The sequence below is a fragment of the Apodemus sylvaticus genome, chromosome 23 (genome assembly GCF_947179515.1).
Source record: "Apodemus sylvaticus chromosome 23, mApoSyl1.1, whole genome shotgun sequence".
In the NCBI taxonomy this organism is placed as follows: domain Eukaryota; kingdom Metazoa; phylum Chordata; class Mammalia; order Rodentia; family Muridae; genus Apodemus; species Apodemus sylvaticus.
The window spans coordinates 37015705-37042030 of NC_067494.1; the positions used below are offsets into that span (position 1 = coordinate 37015705).

Sequence of the window (26326 nt, forward strand, 5' to 3'; positions counted from 1 at the left end):
GGATGACAATTCAGACTCCCTAAGCAATGCCCATTAGCCCTCTTCCTTAAGGCCCTCATCGAAACATGTGTCATAAATTCCAAAGATAATACTGAGTCCATAGGAGGAAAACGGCACTGACCAGTATGTGTGCACACATGTGCACATGTATGTGGCTGCCTCTGTAAACATGTGTCTCGTGGTTACAGTCAAGCCAGGAAAAGGCAAAGGAGTGTTAGATTTCAGAAACAAAAATCAGGCCGGGCAGTGGTGCCGCATGTCTTTAATCCATCACTGGGAGGGAGAGGCAGGTGGATTTCTGAGTTCAAGGCAGCCTGGTCTACACAGTGAGTTCCAGGACAGCCAGGGCTACACAGAAAAACCAAAACAAACAAACAAACAAAACACAAAACAAAAACAAAACAAAAATCAGAATTGTGGAAGAAACCGCTGCATGATTGGACTGCAGTGGGGGAGGGGAGACAACATGAAAAGAGATTAAAAGAAGAAGTGCTTCAAGCATCCAGGTGGGCCCCGCACATCTCTAGCATAGCGTATTGCGCCCAAACTGCAGATTATGCAGATCTAAAACACAAGGCCAGCAAAATGGCTCAGTTTCTAACAGCACTTGCCACACATCCTGATGACCTGAGTTCAATCCCTAGAACCCACATAAAGGTGGAAGGAGAGAATCAACTCCCACAAAGTTATCCTCCAACCCCAATATAAGCTGTGATGCACATGTGCACACACACACACACACAGACACAAACACACACCAATAAAGTTTAAAAAGTAATAACAATAAAATAAAGCCTCCCTCCACAGTGGCTATAACTATAGTCGTTGGCCATCTTAGGCTGAATAAAAAGAAGCATTCACAGTCCCCCACACAGCAAGTTTTAAGCTCACAGCATCAGGGACAAGCAGGCCAGCACGCTGACGTAATGGCCCCAGCAGCAAGCCTGCCACCTGGGCCTCAGCCTTACTCCTTGCTTGCTGTCGGTCTTATCCAGTGGAAAGTTCCACACTATCTCCTGCCCTCGGGAACTCCATGGAAAACTGCCTCTGGATAAGCCTCTTCCAACCCAGTCATCATATCAAACTGCAGGGTACAAATTCCCAGGCTGAGGGTTCAATTAACCTGCGTGAACACAGGCTTCTGTTCCCAGGGCACCTCCCCAGGGCATGCTGGCCGGGCTGCTATTACATCAGCTCACTGACAGGAAGTCATCAGAGCATCAGTCCAGAGGCAGAGCTAGGGCCGGAAACTGTTCTCTAGGCCCCAGAGTGCTCGGAGAAGAAATTAAAGTGGGGGTGGGGAGGATTAGGCAAGTACAGACTGCAGAGACCTTCTGTGCTCATTACTTACCTCTTAAGGGTCCATGCTGTCCTGCAGAAATGGTGTAATAGTATAAGCTACAGGTCTCCTGTTAGTAACTGCAGCCAGTAAAAGATGCAGCATACCCACTTTAATCACCCAGGGGAGCCGGGAGGTGGTGGCGCACGCCTGTAATCCCAGCACTCTGGGAGGCAGAGACAGGCGAATTTCTGAGTTCGAGGCCAGCCTGATCTACAGAGTGAGTTCCAGGGCAGCCAGGGCTACACAGAGAAACCCTGTCTCAAAAAAACCAAATCAAAAAAACAAAACAAACAAACAAAAAAAAATCACCCAGGGGAGAAGCAGGAGCTCCCCCCCCCCAACCTCCCAACCCCCGCTGTTTGACTCTGTGACCTTCTGCAAGTTACTTAATCTCTCTGTGCCTTTCCTAGTGTGAAAACAAGAAAGGTTTGCGGTATGTTTCTCATGGGGTTAGCTGGGTGATTAAATGTATTAAAATGTATAAAGGGGTTATAATTCTCAAAGCACTTAGAAACAGGGCTAGTTGCATCATTAATGCATAATTTAAAAGTCTGGAAAGTAAAAACAGATGAGAAGAGAAAGGAAAGGGAGGGAGAGAGGAGAGGTAAGAGTTTAGGGGGATGGGGAGGAGAAAGGCAGAGGGGTTTCAGGGGCCTGGGATGTAACTAGGCTTCAGTCCCACAACCGCTGACTTACCCATATCCAGCCATTCCCTAGACTGTTCAACTATTCAAAGCTGCTAGGCCTCAGGGACATCTGAGTGTCAGAAGACAAGAAAGTGACACCCTGTGTAGCTGCTGCTGGTGCTGGGGAGGAGGGTGCTCTGGTGCAGAGAGCAGAGGGAGCCCCAAACAGCTGTGGTGCCAAACAGACAGCTGCCACGGATGGTGGAGCAGCCCTGCAGGCCACACTGACCTCCCTTGTGAATTTTTATCAGTGAGTTTACTGAGATGATTCGCATGATCTCAGACAAATCGCCATGCGAAGGGGTGCTTCCTTCTGTGTTAGTGTACTCAGTGTAATGGCACAAATGTAGACTCTTAACAACCAAGAAACTGTTGAACTTTCCACTGTCACTCCCCCTTGTCCCTCCATGCCACCTCTGGACAACTGGTCTACCTTTCATCTCTGGCTTTGCCTAGATGCTTCACACATACATGGTTTCTACACACTTTACACACCAGACAACAGAACAGGGGCCTGGAGAGAGAGATTGCTCTTGCACAGGACAAACTGGTTTCCCAGCACTCATTCTGGGAGGCTCACAGCCATCTGTTCCTCTAGCTCCAGGGGATTCGACACCCTCTTCTGGCCCCTACAGGCACTGCACTGATGTGCACATATACACAGACACAAAAACAAAAATAATTGTTTTATAAGACTATGGAATACATCAAGTTCACCAATGCCTTCTTAACAAAGCTTGAATGTCACTCCCTTGCTCCCAGCCATACTGGCTTCCCCATGCCCTTGGGATGAAGTCTAGAGCTAAGAAAACCTATGGTGATCTATCTGTTGCTGCCAGCCTCCCTGACTTCAGGTCTTATCTCCTTGTGCTCTAACCACCATGTCAACTACCTGATTCTCTCCACCAGTTCGACTCTCCCGAAATACCCATCTACCTACAAGGTCCAGCCTCCAACCTAAATTCTGATTTCACATCAGCAAGGAGAGGTCAGCTGATGGTGATAAGGCTTGACACTCCCTTCCTGGACCCCAGGTGAGCTACAGTGCACTCACCTGTCTCCCACCCTCATAAGACACAGTCAGGTCCGCTAGTACTTCCTGTTCACCATGAGGTCTTGTGCACCTGTCTGGCACTGGGGAGCACACTGTTGCAAGGGTTCAATGGATGACAAAGACAATGAAAAGCTTAGATGGGGTTGAAGAGCTGGTTGGAGAGGTCGAGGTGGGTAAGGCTGTAGGCCCCACCCATCATGATCCCTCTAAGGTGCGTTTGTCTGGCTCCCTGGTTTTCATTTCAGTTTTCCCTCATTTGCCAGCTATGCACTGTGCCTCCTCCTGCTGGCTCTCTGGCACAAAATTCCCATGCTTGCTCTAACTGTGGCTTGGAGAATATCATCTCTCACAACCAGGGAGTCTGGGGAATGGGATACAAAGGGGTGTGCGTGTATACTGGAGGCCAGTGATCAATGCCAGGCATTATCTTTGGTCACACACACACACACACACACACACACACACACACACACACCACCCCGTGTCTCTCACTGAACCTGGCACTCACCAACTGGCTAGACTTGCTGACCTACACACTCCAGGCATCTGCCTGTCACTGCTCATCCTCCACTGTATAAGCCTGGGTCTTCATGGTAGACACTGCCAAAGGAGCCATCTCCCCAGTCCTGACCAAGGTTACTAACTGAAGTACTCTCCACTCATTCTCTGCAGGGCCAGGGAGCCATGGGTCTAGGAAGAGCAGGCCTAGAACAAGAGTGGGTCGGATCTAAAACAAGGAAATCTGGTCCTGAGATCTGCAGGAGTAGGATCACTCCACTGCTGCCCTGTGCCTGCACATCTCCGTGCACATAACCCTGCAGCCTCCATCCGTGCCTCCCCAGAGGAGGTCACATAACTGGTAGCCAGGTCAAACTTCATTTCCCCCTTGGAAGGTCATGTCCAGCAGCACCTGGAATTTCTCCTCATGCAAATGAGCATCCCCAGCACCCTGGCCCGGGCCAATGATGTGTTCTCACCCTGGTAGGCTCTACTCACCCCACAAAGGCTTAAATAGCCTTTGTAAGCCCCACCCCCCAATAAACTAAACTAGTTTTTCTTCGCTGCTCCGGGGTCTGTGTTCTTTGTCCTCTCGTTCACTCACCATCTATCTAGCTTCCCTCCCTCCAGTCCAGCCCGGTGCACAGAGGGCCTGGATACCCTGAGGGGACACGCAATTCTCTAATACACTCTGGTTGCAATGCACCACACTTCACAGACCAATGCAGACACCCGCTGCCTTCTGCTACTTCAGGGTTGCTAATCTTACATCCCCTCTTCTCTCACTTTTGCCCTAGCTGGCAAAGGACCCAACCTGCAGCTCTGACTAGCCATGGGACCTGGCGTAGGTGACATTGGTCACTTCACCAACCCCATCTTCACCACCCAGTCTCTACAGAATTCTGACATTATGTTCTTCCATGCTGCCTGCTTCCCACCTTCATCCAGAGCCCTGTAGACAGAAAGTTCCAGCTGCCTACCACAAAGCCAACCCCATCACTAGGTGTCTTAGTTCCTTCTCTACTGCTGAGATAAAGCACCATGACCAAAGCGACTTATGGAGGGAACGGTTTATTTGGGTTTATGGCTCCAGAGGGCATCAGCATCACCGAGGGGAAGCGCGCCAGCAGGTAGATATGGCAACTGGACCTAAAGGTGAGAGCAGAGGGCACAAATGGAAGGCAGAGAAAGCTAATTGGAAACAACACATGGTTTTTTAAACCTCAAAGCCCACCCCCAATGTCATACTTCTGCCAGCAAGGGCATACTTCCTAAACCTACCCAAACAGCATCACCAATTAGGGGCCAAGTATCCAGATGCAGGAATATGGGTGATACTCCAATCAAACCACCACACCAGGGCAAGGAAGTGGCACCCTTTGTACCCAGTGAACCTGTAAGGAGCTTAAGTCCATTCAGACCCAGTAAGAGCAAACACTTATAATGTTACATACTCCTGAGCTCTGTGTTCAACTTGAAATACCGTTCGTGCATAATGCAGTTGATTTACAGACATGTTGTGTGTTACTCAGCCGGGACTAAGCTGGGTTGTAGAGATGCAGAGCCATTAGCTTCCCAACGACAGGGTTTCAGAGACCACATCTGTCTTCTGGCCTTCCCCCAGAGCTACAGTAGGACACAGGAAGGGAGGCTTCCTTATCTAAGAGGCTTTTTGAGCTTCACAAGAGAAGAGCACCTGGCCTATAGAAACATCCACAAGGCACAAAGCCTGCATGTCATAAATGCATTCAGCCTGCTTCCCTCAGGAGTACACACAGCCTGCATCTCAGGGGTGCACGCAGCCTGCATCCCATACCAGAAAAGAAGCAAAACCCTGAGTGAAACAGGGAGGATCCTGATATCTCACCAAAGACTGTGGTTAAACAGAACTCAATTTTTCTCCAAGAGAAAATCCAAAAGAAAGTCAGGTGTCGTAGCACACACCTTTAATCCTAGCACTTGGGAGGCAGAGGCAGGCAGATCTCTGAGTTTGAGGCCAGTCTGGTCTAGAGAGTGAGTTTCAGGACAGCCAGAGCTATACATAGAAAACCTATCTCTTCTCCGCATCCCCCCCCCAAAAGGAATAAAGAAAACTCAAAAGAATAAAGAAGATTTAAGAATCATCAATGCACAAGAACCACATTTACAGGGCAGCAGTTAAATGTCACCTTCCACCTGACAGACACTTCACACACATGCACACACGCAGCCAGAGCTCACGCCTTCCAGGCCAGATGTCACCCTCTGACCTACAACACCTCCTCCAATAGCTTACAGGCATCCCTGTCAATGCAATGGAGAAGATGGTTTTATGCAGCAGGAAATGGCACACATCATTTAAGCAGACCCAGCGTAGGTCCCCGTGAGCCACCGAGAGTTTTAACAGCCACCGAGAGTCTTAACAGCCACAGACATAGAAACAGCTCTCCCACCATGTGGGTTGGAGAACACACTTTCAGCTGACAGACTTCATTCTTTAGGACCTGTCAGCCACAAAGTAGATGCCCAAAGTTTCTCTGGGATGCTTCATACTAAGGAGACAGACTCAGTATTGTTTCAGGGTAGAATTCTTCCTCAATCCTTTTACTTGTGAAGTCTAGCAGAGGCCCTTCAGAGCAGTAGATCCCTGGGAGGAAGGGAAGAAGGGACACCCCACAGAAAATGGCCTGTTTTTAAGGTTTAAAATTATTGGAAGAGTTTTTAACTTTCGCCCAGCTGTTCGCAAACAGAAAAAGGGGGTTAGCATTTAGGGGGATCAAATAAATATAGGACAGAAAGTACACTTGACAGTCTCCATATGCCATTACCATCTCAGATCAAAACAAAGGCAGGGAAGTGTGGCTACAAGCAGGAGGAAGTGATAAGCGGCTGTCAACTCAGATCAGAGGCTATGTGCGTACACAGATCAGGGGCTATGTGCGTACACAGATCAGGGGCTATGTGCGTACACAGATCAGGGGCTATGTGCGTACACAGATCAGGGGCTATGTGCGTACACAGATCAGGGGCTATGTGTGTACACAGATCAGGGGCTATGTGTGTACACAGATCAGGGGCTATTTGTGTACACAGATCAGGGGCTATGTGAGTACACAGATCAGGGGCTATGTGTGTACACAGAGCAGGGGCTATGTGTGTACACAGATCATGGGCTATGTGCGTACAGAGATCAGAGGCTATGTGCGTACACAGATCAGAGGCTATGTGTGTACACAGATCAGGGGCTATGTCTATACACAGATCAGGAGCTATGTGTGTACACAGATCAGGTGCTATGTGTGTACACAGACATGGGCTATGTATGTACACAGATCAGGGGCTATGTGTGTACACAGATCATGGGCTATGCGTGTACACAGATCATGGGCTATGTGTGTACAGAGATCAAGGGCTATGTGTGTACACAGATCAGGGGTATGTGTGTACTCAGATCAGGGGTATGTGTGTACTCAGATCATGGGCTATGTGTGTACAGAGATCAGGGGCTATGTGTGTACTATGTGTGTACACAGCCTACAGTGGCGGAGGACAGACTGCACAGCTCTCAAGTGGCTCCAGCTCTCCAGCGCATGTTCTGACTTGTGCCTCACTGCACACAAAGGAAGCATCTGGCCCAGAGAAACAGCAGCATGGGCCCCATACTGGAGAGTCTGGAAGTACTAATAACCCAGGGTCGACCAAGTTTTCGGGGCTCATGGAAGCTGTAGGCCATCTATGATAGGAACGTCAAGAGAGAATGAGAGAGGAAGATGGACTGAACTCTCCGGAGAAAGAGAGAGCTTGCCATGAGGGGTGCAGGGAGGAACAAGCGGGAACATGGGAAATCTTCCCAAAGAAGGGAAGATTTGGAGACAATGGCTATCCTGTTTCCATGGAGAGCCCCAGAAGACCTTGAGCGTAATCCTTAAATCCAGTCCTTAGGCAAAACAACCAGCTACTGAAGGCTTCCCGGGAACCTCCTGTCCCTTCCTCCCTCAGCTGGGAGAATTCACAGATAATGTGACTTTAATCATCTCCTTTTCTTCCTGTTTGGGAAAGGCATGGCTCTTCCCACAGAACAAAAGCTTTCTGGGAGGGACAGACTCCTCCCTCCACACAGGAGATTCCCCCTGAGTCAGCTCATACAGGACAGCAGCAGCAGCAGAGAGGCAGCTTCAGGGAAGGTCTCCTACGACCAGCCACCAGCTGTCTGTGCCCAGAGACTTGCCATTAGAATGCAATGCACATACCTTGAGATTTGTCTTTTTAATGTGTTTAGCCTAGTGGCTGTCAGTACATTCAGAGTTGTACAACCAGCCCCACTGTTCAAGGTGAGAGCATTCCCAGGCCCCCTCTCCAAAGACATCCTATCAGTGTTAGCTGTCACTCCTCAGTGCCCTTCTCCAGGAGTCTCTTGTCATCATTAACCTATTTCCACTCCTACAGATTTGCCCATTCTGGACTTACAGATACACAGAGCTATAAGATGATCCCTGGAACCACAAAAACCAAAACCATAAACAGAATAAACACTGGAAGCTCTACTTAGTTACTTCTGTACCTGGTTTATTTCACAAAGCATGCTTTCAAAGTTTCTACGTTTTAGATCCTATAAACAACAGGTTATAGGCCAGTTTCTACGGTTTTAGATCCTATAAATAATGTTGCTATGAATATTTGTGTAGAGGTTTTTATGCAAAAAAAAGTAATTCTCTTATGAGACATATGGTAACTATGGCAATGATACATTTAACTTTTAAGAAAACTTTTAAGAAACTGCCACAGATTCTAAAGAGCTCTTTTAATTTACTTTCCTATCAGAGATTTATAAAGGTTCCCAATTCTCCAATTCATCCCCAGCCTCAGAATTCACTGTTTCATTAGAGCTACAGGAAGTAGGACCGTAACCATGCTGCCAGATTTTAGCACAAAGAAAAAACTAATATTAAAGTACAGAGAGAAAATACGGACAGAACCAAAGTAATGTTTCCAAGCTCTGGTCATTCAAGTACCATCTTTAGGACTCTGCCAAACCTGTGTCACTCTACAGACTACTGAATTCATAAAAACTGATTCATCTGAGGGCTGGAGAGGCCGCTCCACCTTTAAGAACACGTACTGCTTTTGCAAAGGACCTGAATTCAGCTCCCAGCACTCGCAGCCACAGTGCCCACAACTGCAGCTCCCGGGGACCTGATGCCCTCCTCTTCTGGCCTCCACAGGCACCTGCACTCACACATGCACAAAGCCACACACAGACACAGAGGCGCATTATTAAAAATAACGAACATTAGTCTCCTTTGCAATGTATCCATTTTAATGCCTTTTTATGAACTTTAAGTCACGGCTACAAATCGGTATAACTTACCATAAAACATAAACATTGTGGATAGAAGCAGACAGGCAGAAGTAACTGTCTCAGGACTTCCCTGAGTAAAACTTATAAGTGAAGAAAGTAAAAGTTGAACTACTCTTCCTTTGACCTTTGACCTGGTCAGACCAGACAGGCAGGCTTTAACATTGTAACCAGGGCAGTCATGCAAAACACACCTGCCCTTCTGTCACCTGTCTGACTTTAGAAACCCCAGCCTTAGCCTCCCCACTCATGACCGTGACCAGCAGATGCGCTGCACAGCGGCCACCACCAATGCTGGCACATGTACACGGCCACACCTCCCTGCTGCTCTCAGGTTAAGGCAGCCTATTGTGCTCTGCTGGGGGGAGGGGGAGGGGGTCCCTGTCAGTGTTAACCAGCTGGACTCGGAAAGTTTCCAATCCACCTATCTGCCCATGCTCCAGCTGCAAGCACCTGGCTCTTCCGGTTTCAACAAAAACCACTTCACGAACAAATACACACATCATCCCTGCCCTGGGACGGCAAGCCCAGACAGCGTTATCCTCGAGGTGACAAGCAGCCTGGATAGTTTTGACTGACAGAACTGGCCCCAAGTACAATTTTAAAAACACACCATAGTGCTTTGGCTGGCTGTGCTTTATGTGAAATGGAGTAACTCGTTCAGCCCAACACATATATTATTTACACATAAGATTAAAAAAAAACACAGCCCAAAATAGCACATTGGGTTACATGGAGATTTCAAGGCTAATTATTATCTGTCACCAGCCAAGCTCAATAAAGCGCTGAATAGCAGACTATGTGAACATGACTACTAAATGCTCAGTTCCCACCGCCTCTGTGCCTGGGCCGTCCCAGTGACGTCTTCAGACCTCAGTTTACCCCCTCCACACCGCGTGCCCCTCCCCTCCTGCGGGACTTCACAGAACGGCTCATTATGGAAGCAAATGTTCGGGTGGCCCCTGTGGGCCATGGCTTCACAACACCACAGCTTAAGGACAAGAACCAAGGGTGTTTGGCTCGACACCAGTCCCCCCAGCAGGGAAGACAATCAAACACTGGATAGATAGGTCCTTATTTATGAAGTACCTGGGTTCAAACGTCCTAGGTTTTGCTGGGTATTGTGTAAGACCTGGCGGGTTCTGTGACTTGAATATGCTGGTTGTAATGTGGCTGGCGGCCTAGCAGGGCTGGGAGGTGGGGCTCAGGAGGGGGATTAGGCCTTTAAGAAGGATAATGCAGTTCTCATGGGACTGGATTAGTTACCAGGATAGCACGTCATTAGACATGGAGGGTACCTCGGTTTTCTCTCTTCTACACGCCCAGTGGATCTTTTGTTTTTCCATCCCCATTTGATGCAGGTTAAGGATGTTCCCAGACACGGTCACCCAATGGTAGCTCGCCAGACTCCAGAGGCAGGGCTGGGGAGATGGCTCAGTGGGTAAGCCCACCTGCTCAGCAAGAACGAGAATGGGAATGTAAATCCCCAAGCCACACAAAGCCACACACACACTCACTGACTGCCACCCCGAGGGTCACTGAGATACCTGCATCATGGAAATAGACATACCAGGACACCTGACTTCTTTCTCTGGCCTCTGTTAAGAACACATGGGTACACACACATGTGCTCACACACACACACACACACACACACACACACACACACACGGAAAAGAAAAGAAATGCCACACACTGGAGCCCTCTCCTGAAGACACAGAAGACAGACAAGAGGAGGTAGTGTGGAGCTTGGTCACGTTTGAAACTACAAATGATACTTCCAAACAGCAAGGGAGCACAGTGTGATCCTACAGCCTTCTAGAACTTCCTGAAACGTGAAGGAGGGGCTTGTCATGGTTTGAATTTGGAATGCCCCCCACGTGCCTGTGTGCTTGAACACGTGCTTCCCTAGTAGAGCTGTTCTGGGACGTTTCAGAACCTTTACTGGGCAGAGCCCGGCCAGAGCAAGTGGGCCACTAGGAGCAAGCTTTGGAGGCGATAGCCCAGCTCTTGCTCCCGTGCCGTGCAACCTCTCCCTCACCCTGTCCTCATTCCTGTCTCACAGATGTGAGAAGCTGAGGCTCTCAACCCCAGGCTCCTGCCACCCCAGAGTGACTGGCCACCATGCCTCCCCACCATGATTATCCCCCATCAGGCACTGGTAACAGATAGGAGGGTTAACCACAAATGCTCATATCACTCCTTCCTCTGTCTGTCCGCCCGTCTGTCCATCCTTCCTTCCACATGAGTGGGATCAGCGTGATCAAGGTGCAGTTAGCAGGTGTCAGGATGGCACAGACGACATGAGCGGAGACCAGGCACTCTTCCCTGGCACTTACAGGGCAGGGAAGACAACAGTGAAGGCAGAGCAAGACCCCAGAGTGTCACTGACAAACTGCAACCCTGAGCAGTAACTGAACATTTTTGTGCGTCAGTTTCCTCCTCCAAACAACAATTGTGTTGATGCTACTTCATCTCACGGTGCTATTATAAATGACATGGCTTACAGTAGTGACCGAAAACGGTCTAGCTCGAAACAAACATAAACACATGAAAGCATTGTGCTTGAAGCTTAATGGCGTGTGTGTGTGTGTGTGTGTGTGTGTGTGTGTGTGTGTGTGATGTAGATATGTAAAGGGTGACAGGAACTGCTCGGTGACCCATATGTGGAGTCAGATAGGCTGTGTGGAGGCAGCGAACTCACAATAGAACAGAGGGAAGGTGAGAAGACACAATCATCAACAAATGGTGAAATGGATCAAAGACGATACTCAGAGTCTGGAGGACCAGGTTTGAAGTCTATACCAGACAGACAAGGGTGCTGTGAAGGAAGTGAGAAGCGTGGGAAGAGGGTGAGGTGATGTGTTATCTCCTGCTGAGGTCACAGTGGCTATCATGGAGCCAGGGAGTGGGCGGAGCCTGAGGGAGGGCTGGCCTCCGCTGACTGAGCACACACTGTACTTATAACGTGGAGTCTGGCCATCGTTCCCGGAAGCCAAGAGATGGGTCCTACCATCTCCCTTCACTTGTGGGGAAACTGAGGCAATCAAGAAGGACGAAGAAAACTGCTGATAATGGCATAGTCAGAAAGTGGCAGACCTGGTCTGAAAGGCCAGGCCCATACAACCCCAGAACCACCGTCTTCCCGGGGAGGCTCAGGGCCACTAGCCTGACTTGTCTGGGTTTCACCACAGTCTCTCCTGGGGCCCACACCATCTCTTACCCAGCAGTGGTGCTCGGCAGATCACCGCCATTGCTAGCCTCTACCATCTGGAAAGTTTCCAAGCTCCCTCCCCCAATCTTCTTGACCAGCAGAGTCAGGGATGGAATTGGGACAGTGACCTGTTAACAGTTTTTGTACCGTGATACCAACTAGTCACCTGGGAAGAGGGACCCTCAATTTGAAGTTACTTCCATCCAAGTGGCCTTTGAGCATGTCTGTAGGGAATTTTCTTGATGGCTAACTGATTTAGGAGGGTCTAGCCCACCGCGGGGCAGTAGCTTTCCCAGGCAGGTGGGCCTGCGGTTATGTATGAAAAGCAGTTGAACAAAGCAGAAGAGGCCAGCCAGTAGGCCTCATTCTCTTGTGGTGTCCGCTCCTGCCTCCAGGTTCCTGACTGGGCTTCCCTGGGTGATAGACTGTCACTTAGGGTGAAAGTAACCCTTTGCTCCCCTTGTTTCTTTTGGTCAGGGTTTTACCATAGTAACAGAAACTAGGACAGCACCTACCAAAGGACAGCTAAGTAGGCCGGGCCCTGCATCTGCCACTCTCCACACCTCAAGTATGTCACCTTCCAAGGCCATCTCAAACAAATGTTAGCCTTGGAAGTACAGGACATTCGTTCAGCAGCACGGAGTCCCTGTGGCTGAGCAACTGGGCCCCACCCCCTGAGTCTGTATTCATTTCCAGCCTCCTCCGGATGCCAACTTTACTTTTTGGAAAGAAACTACTTCTTCGTGCCACTGGCTGTGCCTTACATAAGCCGATGCCCGACAAATAATCATCGTCACTAAAGATAACCGGAGTAAAAAAATAAATTGTGACCAGAGATCCTTCTCCAGTACTCTCCACCCCATCTGCACTGGACCCTGAAGGTGAGCAAGGAAACTTCTGGGTTCCCGGTAGGAGAGCCTGGCAAAGCCGTCTGCCCCTCTAGAAACAATACTGTCCCTTTTCCCCAGTCTGGATAATCCATTTTCATAACCCTGAAAAGCATGGTGTGAGTGTTTCAAGAAGCCCTTCATCTGCACACGCGGTAAAGAGCGACCATGGGCCTTCCCACATGCCTTCCCAGAAACCTTTGCAAGGCTGCCTGACTTTTCCTTCAGAAAGCAAAGATAACTTCTGCCTGCAATGAAGACGACCGTCAGTCACCTTAAAATTTAAGGATGGTGACTGCACAATCGTGACATACTGAGGTCGCTCAGCAAGTTGGGCAGACAGGTCCCACACGGGTCTCGACAGGCCCTGCCACTAGCCGAAATGCCTGCCGTAAGCAGACAATATTTCATTCTTTCATAAGCAAGGAATGGAGCGATCGCTAACCCATGAGTCGTCTGAATGCCAGCCAGGAGCGCAAAGTAAGAAAAGAAATGCCTTAGAAAGATTTCCACCCCAAACCAGAGGGAAAAATAGCAAGGGGTCCAGCCTGAATATTACGAGGTTCTGGTATCAGAAAACTCACATATTGAGGCATAAGAGGGCAGCCCACCCCACTGGGCCTGGCAAATGGGATGCTATAAGCCGCAGTCAGCAGGAGAACTGCAGACTGCTCCCTTTGCCTGTCATAACTGTGTAAGCAGTACAGCCACGAGCCTCCGGCGGCTGTTGCGTCACATCTTGACACCGATGTAAAATCCCAGTTTCACATGAAACACCCCGCTTTGTTTGGAAACATCCAATGCATTTCAAAGAACACCCACCCTTAAAACTAATCAATCAAAGTGAGCGTGGCTTTATTAAGAACATGACTCCTACTGGAATATCCTGGTTCGCCACCACTGACTTTACACACACACACCTCAAATCCCTCTATACAAGACAGCTACAAGATATCTTCACAGGGAGGACAGTGGTATCAGCTACTGACAATCCACCAGTGTCATGGAGTTATGCCCAGGGCACAGGACTTGTAGATAAAATGGTCCCTTCCCCTCAATATGCGCAGTTCCAAGGAAAGAGCAGCTCTCTGTATTTCCATGTCTTCTCGGGACCCCAAAATGCCAGTATGGCTCCCCCAATTTCTTTTCAATAACTCAAAGGATGAGTGTTGGGGATTAGTTCTAATGCTTTTAATTAATCTGGCTCCCAAAATCAAGAATCTGTTGTCTAAACACTGAAAGTCCTTGTCCCCAATTGGTTTTTGATCTATCAATAAAGAGCCCACAGCCAATGGCCAGACAGGTAGACTGAGGCGGGACCTCTAGATTTGCACAGGCTAGGAACTGGGAGAGGGGAAGGAGAGAGAGATTACCATGTCTCAGGGAGAGACAGATCAGATTTAGAGCTGCAGAAGAAAATTCATCCAAAATGCAGGCGGAAAGGGAAACTAGCCCTACAGGAGGGGCCGCCTAGAAAGTAATGGGGCAGATAAAACACATTTAAAAGGTGCTGAGCTGGGAGTACTGGAGGAAATACATGCTAGCCCAGTAGAGGATTAGAACTGCCCAGCCTCTGAACTAGGCAAGGCATATTAAAATTAACTGGTGAGTGTGTGTGTGTGTGTGTGTGTGTGTGTGTGTATTTGTGTGTGTGTGTGTGTGTGTGTGTGTATCTGTGTGTCTGCGTGTGTGTGTCTGTGTGTCTGTGTGTGTGTGAGTGTCTGTGTGTGTGTCTGTGTGTGTATTTATATGTCTGTGTGTGTGCCTGTGTGTCTCATAACAAGATAGCTCCTGGGCAGTACACAAATGCGACCTGTCGGGAGCCGTTAACAAATTACTGCTACAGATGAAGTTCAAATTCTTGTAACAGTCAACAGCAGACACTGGTAGGATAACTTGAGATCAGCCCTGCTCTCTTGGGACTCCCATACAAATAACAGGATGAAACTGCACTGAACAAGTTACTGGCTTCAAAAAGCAGGCCCAGGGTGAGAACCAAACTCCTCCCCCAAGCCCTCCCCCCATCCACCACCACCCCCACCCCCACCCCCAACCTACCCCACCCCGACCCATGTCACCCTACATGCCAGCTCTCTCCCAGAATACCTTCCTGCTTGCAGTTGAACTGCTTGCAGTCTGCTCTTGTGCATCCTGAGAACTCTCTCATCCCACAGTTCCCTGAGGTTTTTCCTCTTCTCAAGGCCCTCTCTTCACATCCCAACTTCTGCCCCAGCCCCTGCCCTCTGCCAGCCTGGACTGGCATCATGTACTTGTCTGATTCCCTCATAAAGTGACTGACTTCAGGATGGGCACCAAGGCATACATCTGGGTCCATGGTATGAGGTGCTCCGTGCTCCAGACGGCCGCAGCTCAGCTCAGCGCTTGCTTGCCTTTTTTTTGTTTGGTTGTTTTTTTGGTTGTTTTTTTGTTTTGTTTTCTTTTTGGTTGTTTTGTTTTGTTTTGTTTTTTGGTCGTTTTGTTTGGTTTGGTTTTTTTTTTTTTTTTTTTTTTTTTTGGTTTCTTGGATTTGGTTTTTTCGAGACAGGGGTTTCTCTGTGTAGCCCTGGCTGTCCTGGAACTCACTCTGTAGACCAGACTGGCCTCAAACTCAGAAATCTGCCTGCCTCTGCCTCCCAAGTGCTGGAATTACAGGTGTGCGCCACCACCGCCCGGCGCTTTCTTTTTTTTTTTTATAAAGCCAGCACCAGAGCTGAGGAAAGAGTTCAGTGGAGGACTGCATGCCCAGCATACTCATGGCCCTAGGTCCAATCATCAAAGCTACAAGCAAGGACACATACCCGCACGCACACACGCACGCACGCACGCATGCAAACTGCACACGCAAATATTTAAGCATAGAAAAAAAATATGCCTGCAAACAGCAAACAAAACCCAAGTATCCAAACAGTCTTTTATAGAAAACTTCTACAAAAATAGCTCACTCTTTGTTCTTATAGAAGTTGGACGCTTTAAGTCATTTGGGGCTCCTCCCCATAAATGATCTTGACACCTAGCCATGCATCGTAGTACATGAGGAGGCTAGAACCATGCAGTTGGCAAAAAACATTCTGCTCGGGAGGAAGGAACTCCATCTGCCAAGACACGGGAAGGCGGACCGGGAAAGTCCCACGGACTCTGAGAGAGCAGCTCCCCTTCACTTCCACAGCCTGTGATCATTTGCCAAACTCAACTCTTCAATCCTGGGTTAAAAAACTTTCTTTTTCAAGAGAATACACTGTCTACAAGGAGCGGGACCTGAGAGGTGACTCAGCAGTTACAGCTTTTCTGGGGATCTGACTTGGGTCCCCGGCACCCGCATCAGGCAGCCCACACCGCCTGAACTCCCTCTGCCTACAGGTAAGTGGTGCACATAAAACACACACACCCACAAAAACAAATACATAAAACTGTAGATGAGGAGAGGGATGCACGATTTTCCCCTTCTCCGCAGCCTCTTACAACCCAGCTACCCTTCCCCTGGCCCTGTGCTTCCTAAACAGATGGGCAACTGGAAGTGAGGGAGAACCCACCACAGGACATAAAGCACAAGGCTCCCCGTGAAAGTGACAAGAGTTAATTTTTTTTTCTCAGTTCAGGCTGTCCTGCTGTTACCCCAGTTTCCATGTTCTCTGTGTCGAGGCAAATGAACCGTAGACAAGGAGGGCTCACATTTCCGTGGGAGGGCCTGGGTTCGGTTCCCAGTGAGGTTATAACTTCTGGAATGTTCGCCTGACCTCGAGGAGACAGCCGGGGCCCTACTACCAGCTGTGGCTCCTCAAGCCCCAGCTGGAGCCCCGAAAGTAGGACCCATTAAACATAGCAAGTAAGGAGCCGGCCTGCTCAGTCAAGCACGGAAGAAAGAGGGGGCAACGGTTTCCATACTCCACATAAACATGGACCAGCCTGGAATGCATGAGTCACCACGGGGGCTGAGCCCCCTGCTGCAGTTACAGACAAGAGTGTGACACAAGGACCTAAGACTATAGGCGGACGTCCTACCCAGGAAGCATTTCTGTTTCCAATGCACTATTTCAAAATGGATTCTTTAAAAATAATAATAATTATAAATTGCGCTTTCACATGCAATTTTAACTTTTCTTCACTGCTGTTAGAGAAGAAGTACCTGCAAGAGACTTCCCAATTAAAAACTTGTGCCAGAGAACCTTGAGGTTTCACAGCTGCAATTTACAGGGTTGGTTGGCTACTCGTTCCCCAGACACCCCACTGGGAGACGGATTAATACTGAGGCTGGACAGATTCTGGGTTTATTCAACTGCAGGGGCTTTAGGGGGGAGGGGATTGGGGAAGAGAAAGAAACAGAACGGTGGGCTAGAGGGAAGCACACGTTCCCTCTGTTGGTGATCAACAACCTAAAGCCATCCATGGGGAGCAGAGTTGAGAACTGAGCACGAGGTGTGGGGTGCTAGGTCATCCCATTTTGTGGCATGCATGCATGCATGCATGAATGAATGAATGAATGAACGAACGAACAAATAAATAAAACCAAGGGCCAGTCTGAAATAGAGCAAGCAGAGGCTGATGTATGCTGGACACTCATTCCCGGTGGTGTGTCCCTATCCCCATCTTGGTCCCTGTCCCCACCCTGCAGGTATGAAAGGAGGCTCACAGCGAGCTACCAGTAAGGGCTAGAGGGCGAATTCCAGATTCGGTAGTCGAATCTGCCCCAGGCTGGCCCTGCCTTCTCCCCACAGCAGATGCCAAGGTTCTGGAGGCAAATATCCCACCATTATGAGCACATGCCCCAGCCTGGCACTGTTTTGAGACGGTGGGTCCTTTAAGAGGTATTGCCTAGCCAAGGGGGAGTTGGTTGGGTCATTGGGGTCATGACCTTGGAAAAGTGTACTCAATGCCAGCTCCTGTCCCCTCAAGCATGAGAGGTTCCACCATGGTAACCTGACCCACTAACGATCACCATAATGATGCTTCCCCATAATAATGATAGGGAGGTCGTGAGTTATCACGACAGCCCCAAAGCAACAGGGCCAACCAAGCATGGGCTGGGGCATCTAAAACTGCAGATCCGAGTAAACCCTTCTCCCTTTTATCATGATTTGTCACAAGCATTTTGTTATAGTTCTAGAAAACTGAGTAGCTCAGCAGGAATGGCTCCTGTGCTATACAGTGTGGCCACCCCAGGATATACTTAGACTCATCAGAGCTGAAAGAAGACATTGAAGAGACAGAGTTAACTTTTCTGGCTTGTTCTCTGTGTGATCAAACTGACCAATGCTTAAGGGGTAGATGTAGAATTTCAACCTATGTCTTTAGAAGAAAGCCCTGTGGAAGCACATGCCCTGCCCAGGGTCGGAGTTAACGTGACTGAGCTATGACAGCACACCACACACCATGTCCTTCCTAACGTTTTTCTTTCCCACAAGTCCCAGTTTCTTTGAAGGCCAGAAACAGTGAATTCTGTATGGGGCCATCATCATCAGTGATTAGAACCAGTTTTTAAGTCACATGGCCAAGAACGCTGAAGAATTCATGAACTCACTTGACTGTAGCAGGTCTATAAAATATCCAGGTAACTCATTACAAGTCTCTCTCCCTTGACTTGGGAGCACTCAGCCCTAAAGGGGATGCCTCATCAATCCCCTCCCAGCACTCAAGGCTCTGGGAGACATGTGTAAAGTGTCAGAAAGATTAAGAGCCAGAGGCGGAGGACTCCAAGGAAACAATATCTTCCAGACACACAGGACATAGAAGCTCTTAGAGACCAGGGCAGCACAAACAGGACCGACCCCTGAGAGTTCAAACCGGAGCAAATCCCAGCTCTGAGAAGGGAAAGGACACTCCCACTCCTCACCAGGAAGCTATTCCAAATTGTTATCTGCTAGGAAAAAGAAACCCAGTGGAGTGTCACAGGCTTATCAACCACACTCCAGGCAGGCCCAGGCCTAGAAGGAGTTGGCCAACACCAAACACTCCTTGCTTTGTTTTGTTTGGCTTTGTTTGGGTGGGCTTTTTGTTTCTTTTTTATTTGGTTTGGCCATTTTTTGTCTTGTTTTTGTTTGTTTGATTGTTTTCTTTCGATTTGAGAACAGGAAGTTGGGTGGGTAGAGGGGTAGGGAGGATCTGGGAGGAGTTGAGGGAGAAGAAAACATGATCTATACCATGTGGAGGAACAATATTCAAGGAAGAAGAAAAACAATAAGTCTTTCAGCCTCGAGGAATTTCTCTCTTTATGGAACCAACTGCACTGTGAAATAAGAGGCTTGTGCCTATAAGAGCAGAGAAAGTCAGGACACTAGGCATGGTTACCACATCTCTGCCATGACATCATCGCCATAATGACATCACCCTTATAATGATGTCACCCTTACGCCATGTTTTTATGCATGTCTGGGTTTTGCTATTCTGAAAAGAAGCAGGGCCACAGGTCCTGTATACCTCCAGAGCTTGGAAGGAAAAGAATGACAGCAGGTGGCTTACAAACTGTAAGAGCTGAAGGCAGGCAGCCTCTCCTTCTCAGCAACAAGGACCAAGGTCATGACAGTATTCCAACAGCAACTGCTACTCTAGGGACAATTGTCATCGCACATCAGGGCGGAGCCAGAAATGTCAAGTCCAGGTCTGCTGGGGCTTGGCAAACTCAAGTACACAGGCAGTTTTATCAATTTGTCATCAGATGCTTCCCTCAATGTCTTAGCCCATGACAGTGATGATACAATGCTCAGTCCTGTTTCCCCCCATTGTGTACATGTGTGAATGTGTGTGTGACTGTGTATGTCTCTGTGTGTGTTTGTATCTGTGTGTATATATGTGTATGTGTGTGTGCGTCTGTATTTATGTGTGTATCTGTATATGTCTGTATCTATGTATGTATGTGTGTGTGCATGTATCTGTTTATCTGTGTGTTTGTCTGTGTTTATGTATATGTGTATCTGTGTGTGTATGTGTCTATGTGTGAATGTGAGGGGTTGTATGTGTGTGTATGTATACATGTGTCTGTATGTGTGTGCATATATGTGTACAAGTGTGCGTCTGTTGTGTTTCCACGTGTTTGTATCTGTATATATGTCTGTTCTGTGTGTGTCTGTGTGTTTATGTGTGTCTGTGTATGCATGTGTATGAACGTGTCTGTTGTATATAAGCATGTCTGTGTGTGAATTTGTGTATGTCTGTATACATGTGTGTGCATGTGTCCATGTCTGTGTACATGAGATCAGATTTTGATGTCATGTTCTTCCCCTCCATTCTCTACCTTATTTTTTGAGACAGCATCTGCCTGGAGCTAACCAGCAGGCTCAACTGACTCGATGCCAGGCCCCAGGACACCACCAGTGTCTCTCCCTCCCTGGTGCTGCGTTGACAAGAACATGCCGCCATGCCCAGCATTGTGTGTGGGTGCCGGGATCAGACTTGAATCCTGCTAGACAAGCGCTTCATCATCCCCATAGCCCAGGAGCGATCTCCCTTAAGGATTTGTAACAGGAAGCAGGCTGGGGAGAACAACCCCTACATTCCTCACTGCTCCATGCAGATCTCAAGGACGGCTCTCTACCACCTCTCTCTCACATAATATCCTAGCACACAAATCACTGGATGTTTGGGGCAGAACTGGAGGTCACAATCTCTTGCAGAAGGTCTATTCCCCCTTTTCAAACTGACCCAAGAATCTCTGCCAGGAGCCAACCAGCCTGTCTACCTTATAAAACATCCAGAGTCCCCTGTGCCTGCGAGGTGGGTGGCCACAGGACCCACCTGCTCCAGAGAGGCATCGAGATCTCCACACAGACATCTAAATTATGGATAAAGTTAACTAGATTTGATGACATGAAAATCACTCTAAAATGATTTAGGTTCGTCTACGTATGATGGCTTGAAGTAAGAGCTTCAAGAAAGAACACAGCATAAAAGTGCCACAGGGTTGGACCCAGGCTATGCGTCAATCTGCGTCTACAAGAGACAGCCGTGACACATGGGGGAGGTGACCAGGAACGGGGATGTCCGAGCAGCTTGGGGAAGAGGCTGGCACGGGTTCTGAGATGGGGATTAGCAGGGAGGGAAGGGGCTGTCTCTTCCGGCCTATCAGCAGCTATGTTCTTTTTACAAGAAAGCACTCCTGGGTATACAAAGCAGGCACCTGCTGCCAGACCTGGGGACTTGAATTCACTCCCTAGGACCCACATGGTGGAAGCAAACAACCGAGGCCTGAAAAGATGTCATGTGACCTCCACACGTATGCAAAGGTAGACACACACATACACAAACATACACACACACACACACACACATGCACGCACGTATGCACGCATGCACACAGAAAGAGACACAATGTTGTTTTTTTTTTAATTTTTAAAGAAAGCACTTCTGATCATTTGATAAAGAACAAAATCTACAGGCATCTGAAGAACAAAGGCAGGGAGGGGCCAACGTCTGGAAACAGATCACATTCCACAGCGCCCTAACGTTTAATCAGAGGCCTTCCCGTTGACATCCCTGGCCGCTGAGCTGAGGGCTCTGGGAGTGTGGCTGCACCTCTGCCTCCGCGCCCCTGGCAGCTGTTTCCTATCCTTCATCCTGTTTCCTCCACGGCCATGGAAATTCCGAGGTGGTTCTGCCTGCTCCCAGAAGCTAAGTATGCAAGGCTGTATCCACACCTTTAAGCGCCCAGGCATCTTGGCTGAAGGACAGGAAGCCCCTCCCCCCTGCACAAACGCTGTGACTGTGGCGGGAAGGACTCTATAGGGGTTGGGGCCAAGGGGCGGGGAAAGCAACTAACCCAGGTGGGGACTGGGGAAACGGCCCAGTGAGAAATATCTTGAACAGAGTCTAGAACATTCGGTCCTAATCTTAGTTCCACCACTCCATCTTGTCATGTAAACCCCAGGGTCACTGTCCCTTTGTACTGTAAAATGCAACAATGTATTCACTCTGAAGGACAGCATTTAGGGTGGATGATCTAAGGCCTTCATCCCCTTTAAAAATCATCGTGGTAGAGGGAATTACAGAGCTAGACTTACAGCTACAGAAAAAGTAGCCTTTCTTACCTTCCCCAAAGTCAAAGTCAAGAAAAACCCAGTTTTCCGAACAGGTAAGCTGGCTTAGAGTTCACAGACTCAAAAAAAGACAAATATTAGCATTGCCTGATCCCAATCCAATGTGCCTCTGCTACAAGAACCCTCTTTGTCCTCCATGTCTCAAATCTAAGTATGCTCTCTCTCTCTCTCTCTCTCTCTCTCTCTCTCTCTCTCACACACACACACACACACACACACACACAGCGAGAGAGAATGGGGTGAGGAGAGAAGGAGAGAGAACTCTTCAAACATAAGTATTAAATTATTAAATGCCCCCATCTTAAATCAAGGCAAGGCCTCTTTGTAAACTGAGTTTACAAAGTGACCCAGGGGAACAGTGACGGGTAAGCAGGTCTTAGCACTGAAAGAGGACAGCATATAGGCCACACAGGCCACCAACAGCCCAGGCCTACTATGACAGCATCCAGGGGAGGACTTTAGCCAGGGACCCCATGAATACACAGGCTAGCTTGCATCTTAACTCTCTGTGGAATGTTTTGTGTACGTGTTCTTAAACTGTGAAACCAAACAGCAGTCTGAAGTCTGAGAGCGTCTCAGTTACATACATTGTACATGAACCTACCAACTGGCTCGTCAGCCCAGAGTTCTAAAACCAATTTACTGTTAGAGGGAGCAGAAGTTGATCGGCGCACGTGGTCTTACAGATATACTTTCCTAAAGTGCCACTTCACACTTCACACAGACAGCGGAGGCATCTATCTGTTGAAAAACAGGCCTAGAGGAGACGACCAGTGGCCCTTGGCTGTTGAGATGTTTCCCATTCTATGGGAAATCGCAGCTCAAGTCCTGCTCTGGAAGCAACCGCTTCAAAGACGCCTTACAGAACATCTAAGTCAGCTGTGGACAAACCAGGACAATGTTTAAGCTCTTCCAGTAACCTCACACTTCCCAGAGTAAACCTGGGTACTGCTTCTTGCAAGCTTGGGTTATTTCTCACCTTTCAGTACTCAGTACTCTTAACACTCACCTAGCCTAGCAACTCCCCTCTCGCCTCGGACACCAGGACGAGGCGGCCACTCCCTTTTGCATGAGCAGCCTGAACCCTTTGAGAAGCTGGCAAGGTTCTGTGACTTGGCAAGGGAGGGATGTGACTCTGGTAACTGAGGTGCAGTGGTCACAGCCATTCTCTCCTGGCAGCCGCGTTCCCACAGGGCTTACAGGCGCTGCTCTTACGAAATGACCTCTTGGCTGGCTTCCTTCCTTGAGCTGGGTGAGGGCGATCATCTTCCATGTGGGGTTGCTCTGCCAGGGCCATTACTCAGCGATGTGCACACTACACAGTGGACACACCCAAATGCCACTGTCACACAGCGGACACACCCAAACGCTGCCGCCACACCCACAGGTTATCAAGAGCCCTGGTGAGGCAGGAAGTTGAGTGAGTCTTGGGTACTGACTCCGATAAAACCAGATATATGGCCTTGGAGGGCACCTGAAGCGGATGCCTCCCCTCTGCGGTTGAGGGTGCCACCAAGGGAGGTAGCCGTCAAGTCTCAGGACACTGTTCATGGAAGAACTGAGGGGAGACATTTAAGAAGTCACCCACCTTCCCCTGCACCTTGAGGAAGCTAAGAGGCAGACTTGGCCTCCCTTCCCAATAGCTCAGCACACAGCACGACGTCAATATGACCTGATAGTCTCTCTCCATTGCTCTCGAAGCTGTGACTTACTATCCACGAAGGGTAGGGCATCCTTGTTCACTGTGAAACAAGGCGGACGCTGTTCGGTTGAAAAGGAGAGCCGTCTCTACCAGGCCAGAGATGCAGCATACCGGGGCTCCCCCCTTTAAGAAGCATTTGCTATACCAACCTTGGGACCAAAGCTCACTGGGCACCAAGAATGAGTCACAGTGACAACAGCACGAGTCCAACTTAAAACCCACCAGTGCATAGGCACTGTGTGGGCTGCACGGCATGGTACACATGTATAGACGGGGACAGTAAAGGACAAGAAAGTCTGCAGCTATTCTGCCAAGCTGGCACACCTGGCACATATAACCATTGTGCAATGTCACAACAGCCACACAGAAGGTGGGGGGGGGCGTGGCAGCCACAGAGAATGGGGTGGGGTTAGGAACAGGAGGAAGATGTCATGTCGAAGAAGAAGGAGACAGACAGGCAGAGAGACATGATGAATTAGGTAATGTATTTTCTCTCCAGAATACAGTTTAACTACGCCTCTACAGCAGGTAATTAACCATAGTCCTCTGTTGTATCCTACACCCCAGATACATCCCAGTGACAAGCACCACCTCTAGACAATTCCTACCCTTGCTCTGACACTTCCAGGGCTAGGCTTATGCTGCATCACGAGCAGGCCAAAGGTTTGCACCTGGCAGGCCTTGAGCTGATCCTCTGAGACCATCCTTAACCATCTCAAGAACCAAAGGCAGGACTATTGACATGAGAGGTGAAAGTGACTCTCAAACGGACAATTAAAAAAAAAAAAAATCAAGTTAATCAAGTAGAATATGGGCGTGCCTAGCCAAGCACCCCTGCCACTCTGAGCGACTTTATAACTCTGGGAGTCTGCAGAGGAAACAGAACGGAGGCCTATACACGGTAATCTGTTATTATAAGAAAATTAAGACAGTCTTATTGGCTTCTAAAACATTGTAGTTACACAGTTAGCACGGAGAATGGTCATTATCTACAGAGCCACAAAAACCATCTGAGGAGCTCTGGTGGCCATCAGGACATTAGGAAGGTTGGACTCCCACCTCTGACCATTTCACAAATCCCCTGCTAGAGCACTTCAGATGTCCCCCGACTCCCTGAGGGTTGTCCGCCTAGGGTTGTGTTATGTTTCCCTCTTTTGTAATGATGCCTAGAAAATGTTCCTCTCTTCTTTGATTCACAGGACCGTAATTTTCAGAGACAGAATTTTGACAGCAGAACCAAATATTACCTATTATCAAGTTAACTTTAAAATGCTAATACGCATGCCCCTCCATCCCAAACCCATGCCCTGTGTGTGTGTGTGTGTGTGTGTGTGTGTGTGTGTGTTGTCAGGAACCCAACCCAAGTCCTTACACTTGATTGACAATTGCAAGAATTCGACTTGCAATTTAGATGAAGGAGAAATTAAAAAAATAAAACCCCTCATTTCAAACACGAACTAACAGATACAAAAAGCACTTACAGCACAGAATCCTCCATATAAAATGTTTTAAACTGGCATTTATAGTAACTATGCTCCTCCCCTAAGGGTGGTCAGAAATCAAGTTGGGGAAGGAATGGGCAGAAGCAAAACTCTGGGAACTGTTTTTTAAGCACAATAATTGCTAAAAACTAAAAATCCTCCTCTGTGAAATTGTTTTAAAACCACATTCCACTGAATTATAACTCCAGGCTATTGAGAATGGATGTTTTTTCCCCAGAGCTGAGGATATGCTTAACCCTGGAAGAAAAGCAACCATGCTGGAAAGCCAGAGACTGAGAGCCAGACAGCCGCACCCCTCAGAGGTGACACCCAAGTCGTCTTTATATCTCCAGCTGTAATCAGGACCAGATAGTTTGAGGTGTAAACTGTATCCTAAGGAGCCCGGAAACTCTGAAAGGTCACCCACGTGGCTAGGGGATAGCATGTGGGTGACTCATCGGAGCTAGGGTCTGAGATGGTCACAGCAGATACTCCCAATTCCCGGGTTTGGGTTAAAGTCCCTGCTGTGTGCAGTTTTATAAACATGAAGTCAAAGTACACGGACGGCGAAGGAAGGGAGGGAGGGAGGGAGGGAGGGAGGGAGGGAGGGAGGAAGGGAGGCACTGGGCCTTCCTGCCCATCTCAGGGCCTTGCACCTTGCCCTCGGGTGCTTGGAGAATGGTCTCCATATTCCTGTTCGTTTTTAGAACACATAAATCTGAGGCTCTGTCTGATCCCATTGGAGTGCAGTCTTGGAACATACAAAGCCTCCATTCTCAGCTCCAAACCATTATTAACCATTAACCCAAGACCTACAGCTGATCCTAGGTGATAGTGTCCAGGCATCCTGGACTCTAGGTGTGCCCGGGGCTCGTACCTGAGGTCTGGATTTAGTGGGGGTTCCCCTCCTACCCCAACTCCCCTCTGCACCCTACTTCCCTCTGCACCCTGCTGGCTCCCCTTCTCCCCAGCCCCTGCCAACCCCACCCCTATCTTTCCAGTCAGTCTTTCATGGGTCCTTCTTTTAAACAAAGGCCTTTTTTTTTCATGTCTTTACACTTAAAAGTCAGGGTCAGTTTTACATTTCACAAATCAAAGGAAATG

The 26326-nt window shown here is 48.6% G+C and overlaps 1 protein-coding gene across 2 annotated transcripts in view; it reads right to left on the minus strand.

Annotated features, from left to right (window-relative positions):
• The window catches only part of Cnksr3 (CNKSR family member 3), a 91423-nt gene that overhangs the window by 45512 nt on the left and 19585 nt on the right, over positions 1-26326 (minus strand). Inside the window, exon 1 of one of the 2 annotated variants that reach the window (XM_052169899.1) lies at positions 23049-23070. The exons of the other annotated variant lie outside the window; for it this stretch is intronic. The gene's annotated coding sequence lies outside the window, so the exon portion shown is untranslated. Of the gene's footprint in view, positions 1-23048; positions 23071-26326 lie in introns of those variants that run through there. 2 annotated transcript variants of the gene reach the window in all.